The 17570-nt window shown below is 41.8% G+C and overlaps 1 protein-coding gene across 2 annotated transcripts in view; it reads right to left on the reverse strand.

The window, feature by feature from the left end:
• Positions 1 to 17570, reverse strand: part of XPO4 (exportin 4) — a 138560-nt gene that overhangs the window by 96469 nt on the left and 24521 nt on the right. The gene's annotated exons all lie outside the window — the stretch shown is intronic.

Genomic DNA, 17570 nt, shown 5'->3' on the forward strand with positions numbered 1-17570 from the left:
AGAGACTAAATTGGTGCTAGGCACTTATAATAATCCCTTACAGAGTTACACAAAACAGCATGATCAAAATGTTTTGCTGTTTACAAGTGATCTCATATGGAGATTTACTAGTACCAATAGCCTTACTTGTGTCTAACAAATATTAAAGCTATCCTAACCAATTAATCTAGCAAGAGGAATTTTCTATTAGATATTTCAATTCAAGGATCTATTCCTTTAAGATGACATGCCATGGCATATTTTCATACCTACATTATAATACTTGTCATTTTATTACATCTGTATTTGTAGAAATGACAGACTTCAGAAATTTCTAGAGTATTTTTCCCTTTTAAAATCTCAGTAGAAAAAAATTAGTAGTTCAATACTTATTTTTTGTTACAAGCAGGAGTAGCACCTTAAAATTAAATCAGAATCTGCTTACTAAAGTATCTATTGGAGTAGGTATAAGTTTTTCAAACTGAAAACTCAAACCCACCTCAATAACTATCCTCTGTAAAAAGTATATTTATTCCTCCTATATCCATTATAGTGGAGCAAAAGATCTTCTAGAGTTGAGCATCACTTTGCTCAAAAGTTGTAGATTTTAGAGTGCTTAAAATAGTCATGCTTAATCTGCCTTGAAATTTGCTGTTTCATGAAATTTGCTGCTGGATAGGGTTAGTGACCAAATTTGGGGCTATCTGAGCAAGGGATTTCAAGGATACAAGGGATACAGCCCCTCCAAAAAATTTGATGTTTACAAAATCAGCTGGTTCAAATTCATTTGCACACACTATGCCTCTATTACTCCTCAAACTGATCTCAGCCGCTTGGGATTTCTCTCAGCTAGTGCATGGCACCCACTACACTTTTGGGGATAACAATATTGAAAAAGTTAAGGGTAAAGTTCTTAACTCCAGGTTGGCATGAACTAAACTGATGCATCTAAAAATGAAATGCACATGTGCAGCAAGACTAGGGCTCTGTTAAAGGTAGAGGGTTTGCATGAAGTCCGAGAAGCTGGGTGGCTTGAGGTCATTCACCTTGTAGTAACTGGAATTATTCTAGATGCATTGTCCCTATGCACTAATTAACTTAGAATCATAGAAGGTTAGGGATTGAAGGGACTTCAGGAGGTCATCTAGTCCAACCCCCTGCTTGAAGCAGGACCAATCCCCAATTTTTGCCCCAGATCCCTAAATGGCCCCCTCAAGGATTGAACTCACAACCCTGGGTTTAGCAGGCCAATACTCAAACCACCGAGCTATCCCTCCCCCCTTCAAGTTGTGCATGCACTTGAGACCAAAGAATTCTTCTTAGCAGTGTCCACTTGCTCTGTACAAGTAACTTTGCTCTCCTTGTCCACCACACACAGTGTGCAGGGGGGCTGCACTGGACCACTGCCATCTCAGCTCCACACCATCACCAGAAGTCTTGAGACTGGGGTCTGAGGCAGAGGGGAAAGAGGATAGTCAGCGCACTACAAATAGGGACAACACATCTTGAAGAACTCCAGTTAATACAAAGTAATCTCTCCTTCTTCAAGTGGTTGTCCCTATTCATAGCACACTTCAGGTGATTCACAGGCAGTGACCCCTCTTATAGAGGTGGGTGCCCAGAGCATTGCTCAAGTGCTGATTGAAGGATTGCTCTCTGCGTAGGGAGACATTTAAGGCAGCTGCCTGCACCAAAGCATAGTGGGCTTTGTGAAGACATGGACCAAGCCGCATGTCACCCCCTGCAGACGTCAATGATTGGAACATCCTTGCAAGATGCTATCGAGGTTGCCTGGGTTCTTGTTCTCATTGAGCGTGTTTTCATGCTGTCCTCAAGAGAACTTGTTCACCTCATAGCAGAGTATTATGCAGCCAGAGATCCATTTTGACTTTCTCTGAGCAGAAATCGCCTTCCCCTTTTTTCCACAAATGAGACAGCTTTGATGATTTCCAAAGCAGCCTAGTCCTCTGAAGGTAAATGGCCTGGGTCCTACACTCATCCAAGGTGCACAATCTCACCTCTTCCCTGTTGACACATGGCTTAGGACAGAACACAGGTAAGTTAATGCTCTAAAAATCCCATACCACCTTAGGGAGGAACCTTGAGTGCAACCTCAGACACCTTGTCCTTGTGGAAGATTGAAGCGGGGAGGGGTGTCCACCATAAGCGCCTCGAATGAAATCATGACCAGAAACTCCACCTTCACGGAAAGGTGCAAAAGGAAGCATGATGACAATAGTCCAAACGGTGCCCCATAAGAGCCAGTAAGACCAAGATGAAGTCCCAAGCCAGCGCAGGTGTCATCACTGGTGGAAAACCCTCACTATCCCCTTCAGAAACCAGAACTTAACCTAGTGCGAAAAGATAGTATGGCTGTTCACTGAGGAATGAAATGTGCTGACAACAGCTAAGAGCACCCTGACGGAGTTAAGGGATAATCCTGTGGACTTCAGGGATAGCAGGAAATCCACCACATCAAGGGTCTCGGTCAGCAACGGGGAAACGCCCCACTGGTCATGCCAAACTTAGACATGTAGCACTTCCTGGTGGAGTTTTTCCTGCTATTACTCCATATGACCTGCATGCCTGCCAAGTAACAGCTTTCTAGATCTGACATCCATCCAAATACCATGCTCTCATAAGGATGTGTCAAATAGGTATTCTTTTCTCTTGTCCTGGGTCAGGGGATCCCATACAAAGAGGTGGTTGACTGGAGGTCAGGCCAACAGCTAAAGCACCATGGAGTACCAAAAATGCCACGGCCATCATGGAGCTATGAGAATGATCTGTACCTTGTCCTGCTTGATCTTCCGCAGGACCCTCAGTAGCGCGCAGATGGCAAAGAGGTGCTCTTACCATTCTCAGGTGGATGTACAGGGGGTTCTTCCTATTCAGAATCCAACTATGTTCTCACAGACTTGTTCATGAGGAACATCTTAAGGCGGATCTCCTGCAATTTCTTTTTCCTTCACGTAAATAAACTGCAAATACTGCATCTGGATGGAATATGGGTTTCTCCCAGGCAGTACAAACGGGAGTCATGGTCACAATTTACCAAGAAGCAGCGCAGACAGACTACACAGTTCTTAATATTGGGGCTCTTTGTCATGCTGTCCCTTCCCCACTGGATGAAACAAATGGGGTGGGTAGATGAAGAAATGCACCACCAAAAGTGGGGGGGACTCAGTGGAGGAAACACCCTTAAGAGTAATGAAAAGCAAGCCTAACTGAACTGAACAGAAATAGCTAACTCTAACTATCTACAGGTAAACTTCAGGAGAGCACAACAAATACTATGGCTCCATCTCGGACCACAAGCAGTAAGAAGGAACTAAGATGGTGGCAGTCCAGCATAATCCCTCGTATCCTTAGTATGGCACACAATAAGAGCAAGGGCGCATGCGCAGACCAAGTGGATGCTGCTAGTAAGAAGTCTTTGGTCTCAGGTGCTCACCTGAAGTGAACTACACATAGGGACAAGCTCTCAAAAAACCTGAGCTACACCCATGCACTGTGAGTTTAAACCCTACCCTTGGCAGCTTTCAAATAATGTGCTAGACATGTTCTTCACTCTCTGCCTGCATTCTACAGGGAATCTTTTTGGAAGTTTTCCTCAGAGACCAGGAATTGGGGAAGGTACAGCGTGAGGGCTTCTTCGCCTTAGGGCTGCTCTGGCACAGCTACTGAGGGGCCAGCACATTCTTAGATACTGACCCTTATTAGTACCAGGAATCACTCAAAATGTTACATCTTTAAAAACCCAATGGGATGGCTAGAGCTTTGATGAAGACCTGGGTTTCCAGAAACGCAGTTTTTCTTCTATGACACCTCGACAAATAAGGAATCGCCCTAAAAATGGACCTTTGTGCTCTGGGAACTCAGAAGGGCTGACAAGACAGAACTATAAGCAGGGAAAGATGAGCTCCTTCCCCTCCAGTAACATACTTGGAGAAGGGGAAGTGGAGCAATCTATGCCTTCCCCCTCTCTTCCTGTTCTTCTACAAATATTGAGAGTTTGTCCCTATGCACACTGCACATCACCCAACAATTCCTCCATGGCTATTTCACTAGGCTGAGGGAGCGACTCCAGGGTTCTTCTTTCTACCACTGGCCCCCAGCCAGAGGAGGGAAAACAGAATTCCCCTCCTGCCTCCATCAGTGAGGAAGGGACTCCACAATCACCTTCCCTTCAGATGCTATGGCTTCTAGGGAAAAAAAGGAGGTCAGAGCTGTGCAAGGGAGCATGGGGAGGAAAAAATGAGGTGGTCACAGCTGTGCAGTGGAGGGATCTAGGAAATTTCAGCTATACCCACAAACTAACCTCCCCATATCCACACACACCCAGTTTCTGTCTCCCCTTCAAAACATGCCCCAACATGCTTTTTGAAGAAAAAAAAACAAAAAAAAAAAACAAAACAAAAAAAACCAGGATAAGGGGCTGGGAATGAGCTCATTTCGTGCATGAAATAGGTACCCAGTGCGGAGAGAGGGTGGAGAGTTAAGGACAGACATGCTCAGAGAATGGCACAGGTGCTGAAACCTTGGGGGGAGGGGAGAGGAGAACACCGCATTGAGATTAATGGAGCAGTTCACATTTCTCAGAGCTATTGTTTCAGGTTGTATTCCTCTTCATAGGGTGTTCTCACTCAGCTCAGCACATCTCATGGAGATCACCTCTCTGAACTGTTTACGTGGCATGTGGATATGTATAACCCCTTCCCCACCTCCCCATAGCCTCTCCAAGCTTATGAGGGCAAGGAGGAGGGTGGAGCTGGTGTGTGGGTGAGGGATAGTCTCAGAGGAGCAGGGAGGGATGTGGGGGAGTGGTCAAAGGAATGAGCATGGATGGAGGGAATGTTGGAGGAGTTACAGAAATGGTGGGGAATCTGCAAAGTTGGGAGGGGGGAACTTCAAACCAGTAAGAGAGAAGAGGTGGGTGTGCTGGAACAGTGCAGGGAACAATGGGTGAAAATGCAGGAGACAGATGTGCACTGGGAGGTGTGGGGGCTTCAGCTCTGCCCCATAAAATCGCCCCAGACTCCCCATTTCTGTCCCCCCTTCAAAACATGCACCCACTGACTATATCAGTCACTGTACTGTAACTGTTTTCTATTCCCATATCCTTGATCTGTGGGGTCCTCATCACTGTCTGTTTCTCTGTGGGAGGAGGATCAGTCTGTGCTGGACAGGCAATGAAGGGACAAACATGGACCCATGGTCTTCTCTGGCCACCTTAATCATGCCAAGCACCCAGAGGTAGCAGAGGGGGAACATGGAGGTACTGAGAGAAGTTTAAAAAGAACCAAAAAACAAAAACAACTGAGAAAATTAACTGCTCCAAAATTTTGTTAATGCAGAGGTAAGGTTGTTCAGTAACGTCCTGTGCCCTTCCAGAATGTTGAGTTCATTTATACCCAAACCTCTGAAAAACAGGAAATGAAAAATTACAGTAAGGCAAACTTCTGAAAACCAGCAATACAGAATTAAGGTATGCACCATCCTTGCAATGCAACCTTAACTCTTCCCTCTGAGAGATGGCCTAATATGCCTATAACTAAGGCTAAGATTTTGTCACGTGTATTTTGTAAAAATCACGGACAGGTCACAGGCAATAAAGAAAAATTCACGGAAACCCATGACATATTTGTGACTTTTGCTAAAAGATATGCACGACAAAATGGAGATCTGTGGGGTTCCCACACTGCCCTGGGCACCCCAGCCACCGGCGGTGGCTCCAAGCTCTCGGAGCGCCCCAGCCACCCGCGCATGGTGGGCGGCCAGGAGCTCAGGGCTCCGCAGTTCCCAGCCACCACGGGCGATGGGGGGATCTTGCAGCTCCCAGGCGCTGAGGGCTCAAGTCATGGAGGTCTCTGGAAGTCACAGATTCCGTGACTTCCGTGACAAAATTGTAGCCCTACCTATAACACACATACTAATATTCTACCCTTATAGATACTAAAGAGCACTCTGAGAACTGAGCACGAGCACCTTCTGTGTGCCAAGGCAAAACTCTGGTTTGCTATGCCTGACATAAACAGGAGCTACCTGCATCCAACCTACACCCTAACACTAAGCCCTCCTCCACACTCACCACCCCAGATCTGCAAAATGTTACCATCCCTTCACCCTTTCCTTGAGGGCTTCTTCTAAGACATTGCCTTCACTAGCCCCTCACTAAGCCCCGGAGACCAGTCATGTATTTCACTACATTGCTGACAATCACCATGACAAGACTTGCCTGCCTGCTAATACTGATGCAACCTACAGACCTCAGTGCTGAAATGAGGTATACTTGATCCCCCATGGTAGACATGGGCCTCTTCTAATAGCACAGTGACAACTCTACCAATCTACTCCAAATAATCCCTCCACCATTCAATACAGCACTACTGGGCAACCTTACCTCTGCATTAACAAAGTTTTTATTCAGTTAATTATAATGCAAAGTGTAATTACATGCATTAACCTCATTAGGCTCTCAAATATGGCCTACTTTAAAGGTGCTGCTGCATTTATTTTTATTTTTTTAAATCCTCACTGTATGGCTGAGAAATTTTAGATCACCCATAAAACATTATTTTTGTATGTTCTGCACCGCATCACCATGAGAGGGAGCTTAAAGATAAGTAACCCTAGTCTGAAAGCTACTATATGAAGATAACAGTGTTTCTAGTGCACAAATAAAAAATATTACGTTTCAGTTATAGTTATGTCAAGTCTAAGAAGTCAGTCAGTATATGCAAATTCCATCGCTATTAAAAAGAATATAGGCTGTCTTATGTCTGAGATTTTGCCACTTTATTTGACTGCTGTTAACTTTTTTTGGATGGAGAAACTGGAACTGCTTAAGATATTAACAGCAGCACAGGAATCACAATCTGACAGATGACATAGGTCTACACCCGTGAATAAATATTATTTACATGAGGGTTGCAGGATAGTGGCCACTAATTTTTTCTTCACAATTTGTTCAACTTTTCAAAAAAGTTTTACACAGTTGAAATTCAACAACAAAAACAATGAATAAATCAATGAGATGACATGTGAAACTGCCAAGGCTGCAAACACTTTGACAGACTTGTAACTAACAGACTAACTTTTTAAACTATGAGCCTGGACATGTAATCAGAAAGAAAACACTGTCATCCCACCTTTATATCCCAGAGTTTCTAGAAAAATGATTTCTTCCTTCTCAGTTATATCCAACTACCACTGGTGGGAAAAATCTGAATGGAGGGCAGGAACAGATGGGGTACAAATTTTTGAGGGAAAACACCAGCAGAGCAGAGTAGCATATGTTGGAAGTTTTAAATTTTATACAGGCTTGTAGAAACCTAATATCTTCACACTTCTTCTGAGACAATCCTTGGCGGCTGCTGCTGGGACTGTTCAGGGATTTGAATAGATGAGAAAAGAAGGAAAAGAGAAGAAACCATCTTTTCTTTCCTCCCCGATTTGCCAACTTCCATTAACAGATCACAAGTACTCCTGCTGGAGATGTCCTATGGAGGAGCATAAGTAGAGAATAATGAAAAATGCCAATTATGACGAGCAGCAAAAACACCATAAGAATCTTGTGACAAGACACAGAATATGCAGACAGAAACGTCTGTGTCCCTGTCAAGATTCCTTCCCCACTCTGAACTCTAGGGTACAGATGTGGGGACCTGCATGAAAGATCCCCTAAGCTTATTCTTACCAGCTTAGGTTAAAAGCTGCCACCACCAAAGTGTTACACAAAGAACAGGGGAAGTGCCCACTTGGAAACATCTCCCTCCCAAAATATCTCCCCAAGCACTACACCCCCTTTCCTGGGGAAGGTTTGATAAAAATCCTCACCAATTTGCATAGGTGAACACAGACCCAAACCCTTGGATCTTAAGAACAATGAAAAAAGCAATCAGGTTCTTAAAAGAAGAATTTTAATTAAAGTAAAAGAATCACCTCTGTAAAATCAGGATGGTAAATACCTTACAGGGTAATCAGATTCAAAACAGAGAATCCCTCTTGGCAAAACCTTAAGTTAAAAAAGGCACAAAAACAGGAATATACATTCTATTCAGCACAACTTATTTTATCAGCCATTTAAACAAAACAGAATCTAATGCGTATCTAATTAGATTGCTTACAAATTCTTTACAGGAATTCTGACCTGCATTCCTGCTCTGGTCCCAGCAAAAGCATCACACAGACAGAGAGGATCCTTTGTTTCCCTCCCCCCCAGCTTTGAAAGTACCTTGTCTCCTCATTGGTCATTTTGGTCAGGTGCCAGCAAGGTTATCTTAGCTTCTTAACCCTTTACAAGTGAAAGGGTTTTTCCTCTGGCCAGGAGGGATTTAAAGGTGTTTACCCTCCCCTTTATATTTATGACAGTCCCCCTACTCCATCAAAAAACAAAGAAACTTCAAAACAAGAAAACTTCTTCACATTAGGACAGGGATAGTACTGGAGTTTTTTAGCAGTTGATCAGCCTCATAAGACAGAGGAAATTCTGATAATCAGAGTCATAGAACTGGAAGGGACCTCGAGAGGTCATAGTCCAGTCCCCTGCCCTCAAGGCACCTCAAGATATAGCATGTATTTTTTAGGCAGTACAAGTTGGCTTAGATTTTCATAGTAAACCTGAATATGTATGGAAAATTACTACAGATGCTAACCAATGGAATATTGTGGCTACTCTACCTGACTTCATTTGACGCAAAGTCAATTTTTATATTCAAGCAAATAACCTGCACATGACCCTCACTGTCCTCTACAACACCAAAGACATTTCAAAAGAAAGACCATGAGGTTACTGAAAGTAGACCAGGTGAGAAGGAAAAGTGAGGGACCTACTCAGATGGAAGATCTGCTTGATTAGCCTACCACTAGATCCATTTAACAGACTTTCATGTTATCCTACCTTTGGCACAAAAACAAAATCAAATCAATAACAAAGCATCTCCCCAAAAAGTAGGCAATGTAAGACTATAACAATGTTACAACAAAAAGCCCAAGTTTAAAAATTACATTATGGAGTCACTGGTTGCAGCTCCATAGAAAAGTCTGTGTTTTATCACATTTGCACTTAAATGTGATTTTAAAAAACCCACCACACACAAGGCACAGAGATAGTAACTTTTACATTGAAATAGATTTGGCCTGGCTTCCAAATTGCTGATGGCACTACAGCTAAAGTTAACGACTCAATCATAATTAGTACATGGCCTAACACCAGAAATAACTCCTACTAACCAAAAAGCTACTTTAAGGCAATGCTAAGTTCCATATTTTTAACGGAAGTATTATGATTTAAGATGATTACTATTCTTAGTGCTTCATCACATCCAGGTTGTGTGTATGCTCATTAACACACCCGGCCATGTTGCTGCTTCTTTACAAATATATGGTGAGACTTATCTATAGTATATATGAATAGATAGGATATGTGTCACCTCAGACTGCTATTGTCTACTCCCCTCAAACTGAACAAGGCCAGTTCTTGCATAAAAGATCAAGCAAAAAACAGTTCTGCAGGAAGCTATGTTAGCAGTTCAACAAATAGCATTTTTCCCTAATCTGTGCCCCAACATGGAACTAAGGGCACTCTGCTGTTCGAAGTGTTTCCAGTCAGGAAATTTATTTATTTATTTGCAGTAGTAAAAGTGCTAGCCTGGGTGTCATATGCAAACTTCAATCTGAATAATTGGATTGTGCCTATCTACATTTCTCCTAAAGTTTTAATCAAAGAGAATATTCTTCAACTCCTGTCCTAAACTTGAGAAGACTTGTTTTGTATTGGCCAACAGCTGCTGTGTTCCATTAGTTAGAGAAATGATTTGTGCAGATAGAAAATAAATCTGCAGATCACTTTGGAAACTCTGAAATGAAAGTTATATCAAACATATTGCTTTACAACTATTAACCGATGAGTCTTATTCTGCAGTTACCACACAAATCACATAAATGACACATGCCTCAGCTCATACCTATTTTATTGTATTAGTAGGTCGCTAGTTTCTCTTGGCTAGCAAAGTCTCTCTTTTTAGTAGTTTACCTATACAATGATTAGTAGATTTATAGATTTTAAGGTCAGACGGTACTATCGGATCATATATGACGACCAAATATTTCACTCTGACTAAAGCACATCTACCAGAACGACATCTAGTTTTTATTTGAAGAGTTTAAGAGCTAGAGAATCCACTTCATTTGGCATTTATTCCTCACTATTAAAAATCTGTGCCTTATTTCTCACTTGAATTTGTCTGGCTTTAACTTCCAGCCATTCTGATTTTCATTGGTTGGTAACCATTAACACATGTTGAGTTGCAACTAAGTATAGCATTTACAATAAATGTGGTGCTTCTTTTTGCTAACCCAGAAGACAGACTATATCTATATATATTTATTTAAGCAATTATATAGTTTAATTTACATTTATTCAGATTCTTAATTTTTACATTTTTATGATGTTAGAAAATGGCAGATGGTGCATTTCTTATTTACTAGATGATTAATTTGTTTCTTGTGATTTGTGTCAAGTTCTATTTGGATGAAAATTCAGAATTACAAATGCACAAACAGCATTTTAATTATTGTAATTAAATAAAATAACCTTAGATATGCTAGGTACATAAAAAAGTTATAAAAACATACTTTGTTTTTGAACATACTTTAAAATTGATTTATTAAACAAAGGAAGTATTATATGTAATTAATAAATTGAACTAGTTGTTTCTGGTCACCATGTCCTTCAAGATTTTAAACCTAGTAGATCTCAGCCTCTCAACCTGGTTTTTATTCATAGGTTGCAAGAAGAAAACAAGCTTTCCTGCTTTTTCAGGCTCCCAATTGGTTTCTTAACTTTGAATAAACTAGTCATTGAACTGAACTAACTAGCTGAATTGAAAAGAAAATATCTTTTCTCTGTCCCCACAGAAGAGGCTTCTCCTGTCAAAAGCTGGTTTAGCACTTCATCAAACTCTAGTTCCAGATGCATAGCCATTGACTTCATTTTCTTTAAAAAATGGCAGCAAACGTATTAACATTAATCTTATTCTTACTCTTCCCCTTATCCCATCAAATGGGGTAGAGCTGTCATGCATCATCCACCGTCTTCATCTCTCTGAGGTGGCACTAAGGCCCACCTGCTTACCATCTTCTTTGATGCAATCCATCCATTGCTTTCTTGGCTTTCCTTGGAGGTCACTTTTCTACCACCCTCTCCTGCCATGCCATCCTCACCAGGTCCCCTTCATCCATCCTCTGCATGTGTCCAAACCAGCAAATTGATAGATTGTCAGCCACATCACAGACACTGACTTTCATCCTAATAGATTCTGAAATGAAAGTAACTCCTCTTGTAGCATGAAGACATCTCATCTCAAACATCAGTAGGTACTGAACCTACCATTTCTTTATCATCCATATTTCTGCACCTTACAGCACTGCAGAGCTCCCCACTAGTCTATAAAGTTGGGCTTTAAGTCTCAGTGGCTTACACTGGTCATACACAACCCATGAAATGATTATTCTACACTCTTGCAGCACTCCCCTATCTGTACTGTATCATGTTCCAGCTCACCATCTTCCATGACTCAGCCGTCAAGGTACTTGAACTGGTCAGACTGGTTTAGTCTCACTCCATTAATCTCTACATCCAATTTCCCTCTGGCACCTCTACTGACCCAGAAGACTTCAGTCTTAGTCATGCACATTTTCATCCCATGGCAGCTTAGCTGGTCATACCACTGGTTTACTATTTCCTCTTGGTCTTCTTCTGAGGATGTTCTTATTGCTGTGTCATCTGCACATAGCAGCTTATCTTTTCTTCTTGGGATCTTCCTGCTGACATAGTCCATCAATATGATAAACAGCAGTGGATTTAGGGCCAACCCCTGGCGCAGTTCAACATTCACTTCAAAGGGACTTGAGATTTCAAAACATATTTGGATCACTGTATTAGGTGATCTATATACAGCATTCATCATAGTTAATACATCAGACAGTCCACATTTCCTCAGCAGTGGTGTGAGCATACTTCTGTCCACTTTATCATATACCTTTCCCACGACGATAGAAGCCCAGAAGCTATTCTATTGGTACTCTAGGCATTTCCCTATCCCTTGCTGAAGTACAAACATGGCACCTGTGGTTCTTTGGCCTTGCTTAATGCCAAACTGTTCTTGTTCAATTCTTTGTTCACTAGGACCTCAAATTCTTACCAGTCACTGCTTTCCGGGCTCCAGTCTTCCATTCTGTAGGTATGGTCTGCATTATTTGTTTCTAGATGTATGATCTTGCATCTGGGTCTATTAAAACTCATTTGTTTGAATGGGCCCAGCATACCAAGTGATCCAGATCATATATCTGCCCTGTCACCCAATATTACTGTCACCATCAACCTTTGTGTTTCACCACAAAGTTCATCAGCAATAATTTAATATTTTCTTCAAGATCATTGAAAAAACATTGAACAGGCCTAGAACCAACCCCTGCAGAATCCCACTAACACCACCCCTATTCAGTAATGACTACAGCATCTCTCCCACTCCTCCCATTCTTACCAGGACTAGTAAGAGGAACTGTGCCACAGTCCAAGCCCCAGAAGCTCCCCCATCCCCAAGCACCAACATATGGGGTAGTAGTCCTATCAGCAATCCCCAATAAATGGCCTTATCACCCCTTTAGAGGCATCAGTCCAGAAGCACATGGAGCAGAGAAGAGAGTAAACCCAACAGCCCTATTCTCCCCACAACTAGCGTACTGATCAGCACGAAGAGCTGCTTCAGGGCATTGTGCCCCCAATGACTACATCAGCACCACCACATGGGGCACCTGATCCATTGACAAGCTCCCAAGAATGGCATAAAAAGGATCCCAGCTCTCGGAAGATACAAGTCCAGCACTGGAAGTAGCCTATGGAGTGCATCTTTATAGCACCAGCAACAAGATGACATAATCAGGACAAGTCTTTACTGAACTTCAGACTTGGGCTGTACATCTTCACTTGGCTATGGGACTAGGTAGTGCAAAGAGAAGGGGAAGTTCTCTTTTAGGAAATAAAAAGAAGAAGCTGGAATGACATTTCAGTTGCCAAAGTCACACTGGGGCCTAATAAGAATATAGGAAATCCCACACTAGATCAGACCCATGGTCATTCTACTCTGGTGTCCTCACACCCATAGTGGAGAGTACCAAATACTCCAGGGGGAGATCAATAAGACCTATAGAAGACAGTTACAAAATAACATGCTCATAAGGAAAGTGTCTTCCTAACCACAAGTAACAGCTTATGCCCTGAAATGTGAGGATATATATTTTTCTTATAAACATTTCCCCTAGCTATTTTTAAAGAATCCGTAAACTCAGGGGTTGGACGCTATGACTGGAGAATTGCTAATATAGTACCTATTTTTAAGAAAGGAAAAAAAGTGATTCAGGAAACTACAGGTCCTTTAGTTTGACCTCAGTTGTATGCAAGGACATCTTGGAACAAATAACTAGTTAAGGATATAGAGGTAAATGGTAACTGGGATAAAATACAACATGGTTTTACAAAAGTTAGATCATACCAGACCAACCCGATCTCTTTCCTTGAGAAGGTAACCAATTATCTAGACAAAGCAAATGCAGTAGATCTCATCTACCTGGATTTCAGTAATGCATTTGATACAGTTCCAGATGGAAAACTAGTTAAATTGGAGAACCTGGGGATTATAATAAGAGTCAAAAAGGTGAGTAAGGAACTGTTTAAAGGGAGACAACAGGTCATACTGAAAGGTGAACTGTCAGGCTGGAGGGAGATTACTAGCGGATTTCTTCAAGGATCATAGAATCATAGAATATCAGGGTTGGAAGGGACCCCAGAAGGTCATCTAGTCCAACCCCCTGCTCAAAGCAGGGCCAATTCCCAGTTAAATCATCCCAGCCAGGGCTTTGTCAAGCCTGACCTTAAAAACCTCTAAGGAAGGAGATTCTACCACCTCCCTAGGTAACGCATTCCAGTGTTTCACCACCCTCTTAGTGAAAAAGTTTTTCCTAATATCCAATCTAAACCTCCCCCACTGCAACTTGAGACCATTACTCCTCGTTCTGTCATCTGCTACCATTGAGTCTTGGGACCAATCTTATTTAATATTTTCATTAATGAACTTGGCACAAAAAGTGGGAGCGTGCTAATAAAATTAGCAGATTACACAAAATTGGGAGGTATTGCCAATAAAGAGAAGGAATGGAATATCACACAAGAAATCTGGATGACCTTGAAACTGGAGTAATAGAAATATGATCAAATTTAATAGTGCAAAGTCATGCATTTAGAGATTAACAACAAGAATTGTTGCTATAAAATAGGGATGTATCAGTTGGAAGTGACAGAGGAGGAGAAAGACCTGGGTGTATTGGTCGGTCACAGGATGACTATGAACCACCAATGTGATGAAGCCATGCAAAAGGCGAATGCAATCTGAGGATGTATTTCCAGCAGAGATGGGGAAGTGTTACTACCATTATGAAAAGGCATTAGTGAGACCTCACCTGGAATACTGCGTGCAATTTTCGTCTCCTGTGTTTAAGAAAGATCAATTCCAACTGCAACAGGTCTAGAGAAGGGCTACTAGGATGGTCAGAAGAATGAAGAACCTACCTTAAGAGAGGAGACTTAAGGAGCTTGACTTGTTTAGCGTAACCAAATGAAGGCTGAGGGGAGATATGATTGCTCTCTATAAATACATTAGAGGGTTAAACACTAGGGAGGTAGAGGAGTTATTTAAGTTAAGAGCCAACGTTGGCACAAGAACAAACAGGTATAAACTGGCCATCAACAAGTTAGGTTTGAAATTAGATAAAGATTTCTAGCCATCAGAGGAGTGAAGTTCTGGAATAGCCTCCCCACAGAAGCAGTGAAGGCAAAAAACCTAACTTGTTTCAAGTCCGAGCTTCATAAGTTGACAGAGGGGATGGTGGGACGAACTTGCCTACAAGGACATATGGCCTACTAAATGCAACTGCTATTAGCAAATATCTCCAGCAGCTAAAGATGGGATGCTAGATGGGGAGGGCTCTGAGTTACTATAGCGAATTCTTTCTTAAGTGTCTGGCTGGTATCTATTGCCCACATGCTCAGAGTCTAACAGACAGCCATATTTGGGGTCAGGAAGGAATTTCCCCCAAGGTCAGATTGGCAGAGACCATGGGGTTTTTTCCTCTTCCACAGCAGCATGGGGCACAGGACATTTGCTGGTTTGAACCAGAATAAATGGTGGATTCTCTAACTTGAAGTCTTTACATCATGGTTTGAGGACTTCAATAATTCAGACAAAGATTATGGATCTAGTACAAGAGTGGATGGGTGAAGTTCTATGTCCTGCAATGTGTAGGAGGTCAGACTAGATGACAACAATGGTCCCTTCTGGCCTTAAGTCTATGAGTAGGGCCTTACCAAATTCATGGTCCATTTTGGTCAATTTCATGGTCATAGGATTTTAAAAATTGTAAATTTCATGATTTCAGCTATTTAAATCTGAAATTTCATGGTGTTGTAAGTGTAGGGGTCCTGACCCAAAAAGGAGTTGTGGGAGGGTCGCAAGGTTATTGTATTGGGTCGGGGGGTGTTGTGGTACTGCTACCCTTACTTCTGCGCTGCTGTCTGCAGAGCTGGGCCATGAGTCAGCAGCTGCCACTGTTTGGCCACCCAGCTCTGAAGGCAGCAGTGCAGAAGTATGGTACTGTCACCCTTACTTCTGTGCTGCTGCTGGCTGGGCACTGCCTTCAGAGCTGCTCTCCCAGCCAACAGACGCTGCTCTCCCGCCACCCAGCTTTGAAGTCAGCACAGAATTAAGGATAGCAATACCGTGACCCTCCCTACAATAACCCCGCAACTCCCTTTTGGGTCAGGACCCCCAGTTTGAGAAACACTGGTCTCCCCCATGAAATCTGTACAGTATAGGGTAAAAGCACACAAAAGATTAGCTTTCGCGGGGGGGGGCGGGGGGGCCAGCAGCAGGTTTCACAGTCTGTGATGCATTTTTCATGGCCAAGAATTTGGTAGGGCCCTATCTATCTGTTTACAAGAATGAAACTTAAAACAGGGAAAGGGTTAAATAAAAATGGACAAGGGCTGGATAACCTGAAATCAGCAGTCAAGTGGGCACAAGTTAAAAATCTAAAAAGGCCAATAGGTCAAACATAGAGCACTCAAGAGCAGAAAAAGAATGTTTTTAAAAGGAGGGCAAGATTTTTTTGAACACCCAAACCTGCATATGTAGTCCCACACGCTCACAAATAAATAGCCTAAGCACATCTTCTACCCCATCCATATGCTGCCTGAACAGACAAGTAACTCTGGGACAGAAATTTGTTTTCTTAGATATCTGAAGTGCCCAACACACTTTTGGACTATTTATATTAAACAAAAACAATACAAGCCTCTTGTGTTTTTACATGAATTTCAGCTCCCTTATTACCTCCATCTGTCACTGGGTGTACAGTTGACCAGTTACATACAGCCGTATCTCAAAATTTATAGCATCTAATATTTTTTCCATTACATATTTTAATAATCACTTGATTTTCTATTAAAGCATGTTTTAGTTAACCAGTTTATAGCATTATCTCAGAGCTGCATGTTTTTGTAAAAAACATCTTGCATAACAGTAAACAGGCACCAGATGTATTGTTTTCACTCTTTGTAGAAAGATTTACTATACTAGCTCTAAGGGTTGTATATTTTCACGCCCCTTATGTAATGCAAGAATACAGCTAATCATGGCTGAATTTAATTATTTAAGAAATGTCTCTTTCTATAATTACTAGAAGGGAACTCTAAAAATTAGTTGGCTACACAGCAGAATAATTAAGCATTCTTCCAGACCTTACTATTTTTAAAAAGAATGACACAGATGGTGCATTGCAGTGCTTTAGACTGGTACTCACAGTCTTTCCACCTACAGAAAATGTCTCATATGAACAGTGTAGCCTAAACACAGTACTGAGGGTGGGCAAATATGCCTACCAGAGGACTTTCTTTAAAGAAACTGATCAAATTGCTCCCACCTGCTATTATTCAAGTCAGAAGGAACCATCTTGCCAAAGGCAATGTTTATGCCTGCAAGTGAAGTGAATTGCAAACTTGTCAAGAATAGAAATAAAAAAAATCCTTGAGATCTCTAACGAAAGTGTGATTTAATTAAATTTACTCTCCAAACTGATCCTGCTTAAATATTGGGAAAAGCTTTGCCTCTCCTCGCTGTCAAGTCAAACAACGCAGTTATTCCCAGAGTTTTGTGGACCACTAGTGGTTTGCAGAGACAGTTGATCACATGGTAGGGGTTCTTCTGCCTCAATACCATAGCCTTCAAAATGGTATCTAGACACTGCTATGAAGAGGAGCCTGGAGCCTGTAACAGGTAAAAAACAAGGCAAAGCTAGCCAAGCTGAATCAGCATGTCCATAAGATAATTTCAATTTGAGCTGAAGTCTAAGATTTGAGCAAAGGCTGTACATTAGATCTGCAAAAGACAATAAGGGGACCTAAGATTTTCTAAAAGTATAAAGGACTTTCATTTTCTGAAAGTCTTCCAAAATGAATTATGATACAATCTATTTAA

Source organism: Lepidochelys olivacea, assembly GCF_965140295.1.
Source record: "Lepidochelys olivacea isolate rLepOli2 genome assembly, chromosome: 1".
NCBI classification, from domain to species: Eukaryota; Metazoa; Chordata; order Testudines; family Cheloniidae; genus Lepidochelys; species Lepidochelys olivacea.